The following is a 4,750-nucleotide window of genomic DNA, read 5'->3' on the forward strand; positions in this document are numbered from 1 at the left end:
TCCTTCAATTTAGGCAGGTTTTCAACAAATAAAAATTTTAAAATCTGTGCACAGTTTGACCAATGCATGAATTGCATGCTTTGGCTCGTAACAGAAGCTAATATTAGTGTAAAATCAACACGGGGCCTTCCTTGCTTTGCATGAAAGAACCTCTGTGAAAAGAATTAAGTCCTCAGAGCTCTGGATAAATTGAAGATCAATAACAAAATGGTGAGGCGAACAAGGATCCTGAAACCTTGTTTAAAAATAAGGTTATAAAACTTTCGTATCTTTTAGCTTTCGAAGATGCATAACACTAGCAATAAAGAGAAAAAAAAAATTTGGGGGGATTTGTAGCACAGCTTTATGAACTTCATGATTTTGTCTCTTTGAAAAACCGCAGGAGTATTTGATACTGATATTTAGGAAATGTCTCCGTGAAGTGAATCTGGCAGTCTGTCAGGGTTTCCTTGCTGTAATCAGTAATTCATCACCTTGACAACTAATTATCTAACGAGCGTTGAGACACAAGTGTAAATGTTAACTGAGGGCTTTGTTCTTTGGTGCGCTTCATTAGGCCGTTCTGCTCATCCGTGTACTTCTGCTGTCAGCAAATGCATTGTTGGTAATAAATTTGAAAATGTTGGGTCAATGTTGTGTTGTAATTAATGTTATAGTTTGGCTCAGAAATGTAGAAATATTATAGAAGCCACTATGAACAGTATAATAATGTGATAAAGTTATGCACACACACACGCACACACACACACACACACTCACTTTGAGTCCAGAGTTGGGGGGAGGTCTTTCAGTCTTGTGGAGGATGAAGAACTGATGTTTGACATATTATTATTATGAACAGCAATGCCTTTCTTACAAGTGCCTTTGAACAGAGACTGTATTTTTATTCTTCCACACAGACACAACCATAAGAATTTAAAGGAAATAAAAATATTGGAAAACCCTGATTGAAAATTGGCGTACTGCCGTTTCAGTCTGCGATCAAAAAACTATGCCGAACCGAGTATGTCTGTGTAACTTAAAAACAGTTTTTTTTCTTTTGTGCTGCATGCACAACACAAAAGACATCTTTGAACTAAAACTTTCAATGGCAGGAACACAACTTTGACACATTTATTAGGAAGGCCTGGATGACTAATCTTGAGTGTTTGTTTTTGACTGCTTTGTGCCGGTCTTATCAAACATTCGCCATTCCCCAGGTCTTTTTATCTCTTCTGTTCTGTCAGCTTGTCAACAACAGTCAAAAAGTATGTTAAACAACTTATTTGTTATTCGGCGAAAAATGAAGGGAACAAATCTGTCAAGCAACGAGACGGCAGCTCTAACCTTTGTGGGGGAAAAGAAAGCAGAGCCGCCTTCGAAACAGGGCTTCCATTTTGATAAGAACTGAAACTTTCATTCAAGTGTTCACAGAGTACTCATCAGCAGTTGATGGGTGCTTTTTGTCACATCGCAGATTGATTTCTTTATTTTCAGGCGTCTGCCTTAACTTGATTCCGCCTCCCATTCCAACAGCCGCCCCTTGTTGCATTTGACTTTTCCAGTTCCACTTTACTTCAGCTATACGCAGTAAAGCCTACGTAACATAACGCTGTAGTACTTATGACACGACGCCTGTCATTACCTGCCATGAAGTCACAATGAGGTCATTCAGACTGTGGCTTCAATGCCTGTCAATGCACATAAACAAGACAAAGCGCCTAATCTGTAATTCCCAAAATGGCCAGATTCACCCAGGCACGGGTTCAATTGAGCAGTCGTGGCTGTTTGTAGGTCTTTGGCGTGAGAAAACGTGCCGCAATAACGGTTAGAATTAAAGTAGGGCATGTATGGTGGCCTTAGGGCACTGGAATGTAAGGTGGACGCATTTCACATTTATGCGTTTTTGCGGTAATTAAATAGCTCTGTGATCTACTCGTGATCGAAATTTCATAGCGAGGCCTCGCTTCCCACTCGTCGTTAATATTTACATTAATTTAATTTACGAGAGCAGCTTCCACTTAACTTTTAAGAGCCCACTCGAAACAAATATGCCCTCAAGCATCATTGATGATGTGAAATGAAAACATCAGTTAACTTGCAGACGTGCAAATTGCCAGGTTTTCTGTTTATAAGTTCGGGTGAAGCAAGCACATGTGACACATTACAAGAGGACTGCAGTCATTTCTTAATCCGTAGGAAAATTCAAGACAAGCTTAAAACAAGGGAATGGCTACTTGTTCGTAAACGGTGGCCTGTAGCATTTATTGATCTTTCACTTTCCCTCTCGAACTGAACGGTGAAATAAATGAACACTTTAACAAAAAACAAAAAAAAAACAAGTGTTCAAGTGTCAGAGAAGCGTGAGTGTGTGAATCATAGCAGAGACGAATTATCTCTAATGCAGCAAAATGTCAAGCCACGTTCTGGAAACCTGCCCCGCATTATCGTGAAACAAAGTCAGTAGAAGCAAATTTACAAATTTCATAAATATCAGAGGCGTGCCATGGTTTAAGGGTGGCACCAGTTTCAGTAGACATCTGATGAAGGAATTCTTCACATGACCCAGGACCCTGTACCCCAGACCAAAGTCTGAAATCAAGACAGGATTCAGTAGTATTGGACAACCGCGTGTAAACATGGAACAAAAAGAAAGCAATTAAGAGGTTTAGGGAGGCTAAGTAAAGCTAAAAGCAACCCTTCCCTTTAAAAAAAAAAAAAAAAAACCTTTATGTGCCAAAAGACTAGCAGGTGTCCTGGTCCCCAGCGGATGTCACATGTCAGGTTGGGGGGGGGGGGGTTTGGCTGGTGCTGTGCCTCTTTTTTCGGTGGGGGGGGGGGCTGGTGCTGTGCCTCTTTTTTCAGGATTGAGGGCCGATGGTTGTTTGGTTGTTTTCCTCCAGTCCATTCATAGCTGCTGACTCACTCCAAACAAGCATCTCTTTCTCTTGTGCTGCCCCCCCCCCCCACCCCCCCTTCCCACCCAAACCCCAAAAGTGAGGTCAGGGCACGGCCAGCCAAATGACGAATGAATGGGTGACAGTTGGAGATGCACTCTGATTGGTCAGCTCCTGGGTGAGTGACATCGATTCTGTTTGCCTTCTGTGTGGGAGGGGCGTCGCTCGTTCACAGGATTGGATGCTGGAAATTGTCACAGTATCACACCATGCAGATATAAAAAAGAAGAACAAAAAAATTGCCCAAAAATAAAAATACATATATTAACCCACCCCCAAACCCCACAAAAAAACCAAGCACACTCTGCGGCCCTTTTGAGATGCACTTGCCCCTGACTGGGTCTTCAGTCTGTTATTATTACATCGCATTTCATTTCAACACTAAAAATTAATAAATATTGCCTTCTTGGACTAATCTGTGCTTTACTTACAGTGCATTTATTTTGTACATCACGGTCATTGTAAGTGTTTGTATTTTGTTTTTAGTTAACATTGTTATGGTCGAGGGATTCTTCTCCCTAGTACTCTGCGGTCCCTGAAATGGAGTCGCCCGGCAATACAGTTCTTTCCTGCCAGGCTTGTCCAAAATGGCTGCTGGAGTTCAACCCCCTGAAGGTCCAGCCAAATAAAGTACCTGTGGGGGTAATAAAGACAACAATGTATGATCCATTACATTACAGGCATTTAGCAGACACTCTTACCCAGAGCGACTTACACATCTTTTTACTTAGTGTTTACAATGTATCCAGTTATACAGCTGGATATATACTGAAGCAATGCAGGTTAAACACCTTGCTCAAGAGTACAACAGCAGTGCCCTACCAGGGAATCAAACCTGTGACCTCTAGGTTATAAGACTAGTTCCTTACCCGTTATACTACACTCCCGCCCACTGTAATGATCCAGTAACGTTAAAGCTCGCAAACTAGACATTCTTGTAGAAACAGACAACTGTGATTCCATCCAATGCTATATCTTTCACAGAATATTACTTGTCTTGCCAGGCAAATGTGGTGCCATTATAATGTTATAATACGTCAGAACTGGGGTGCCTGCAGGAAAAAGAGAATGTGTGTGTACAAGGTAAAATAAAACTGCGTTTGGTCACAAAAAAACATCTCGGTACCCAAAGCACAGCAGTATTTGGAAATGTTCTAATAATTTCCAGTGAGCACGCCCCACTCTGAATCATGAAGACTGAGCGGAGCCTCAGCTTGGTTCCCCAGCTTCATTTTGGAGGGAAAACGCTCTTTTCCCACTCACTGGTGAACACAGCGCATACAGACAGGGCCGTCTCTCAAACACTGTCATCAGTGAAGGACACGCAGGGGTGTGATGATGTCACGTCCGCACGGTCGGGCCCGATCCGTATCCACGCGGGATATTACCGGTGTTAGCGGCGGCGTCAGATCTCCACGTCGGGGTCCGTGAATCCCTTCTTCCCCTCGTTGACGAGGACGGGCTTTTCTGTCCTGGTGTGCCACACGAGAATCTGCGGAGGAGCCCAAGGTTCAAGAGCTCGTATTTAATACAGAATTATAAATTTAAAAAAAAAAAACTAACAAAAAAACCTGAGGAGGAACCAAGTGCTGAGGGTCAAGTGCTCATATTTAATGCAGAATTATAAAAAGAGTGGAATAGTCTGATGCTTCAACAGCAAGCACAGTCTGGTAACACTTAATTTGAAATATAGGCCATGAAGCCAGTATTACCCTGTTATAAGCGTGGCATAACACCTGTTATAAAAATGCAATTAAGCTAGTAATAAATGCCATTGCAATGACATAAATGTATACCGTGGTGAGTTATTTCAG

At 42.0% G+C, this 4,750-nt stretch overlaps 1 long non-coding RNA gene across 1 annotated transcript; it reads right to left on the reverse strand.

Moving 5' to 3' along the window:
- Positions 1-2,082: 2,082 nt before the first annotated feature.
- LOC135264012 (uncharacterized) lies at positions 2,083-4,460 on the reverse strand. Its single transcript, XR_010332578.1, has 2 exons — positions 4,325-4,460; positions 2,083-3,570 (listed from the first exon to the last, which is right to left on the reverse strand). It is a non-coding gene; the product is annotated as an uncharacterized LOC135264012 (long non-coding RNA).
- Between the last annotated feature and the right edge of the window lie 290 nt (positions 4,461-4,750).

The sequence above is a fragment of the Anguilla rostrata genome, chromosome 9, assembly GCF_018555375.3.
Source record: "Anguilla rostrata isolate EN2019 chromosome 9, ASM1855537v3, whole genome shotgun sequence".
Taxonomy (NCBI): domain Eukaryota; kingdom Metazoa; phylum Chordata; class Actinopteri; order Anguilliformes; family Anguillidae; genus Anguilla; species Anguilla rostrata.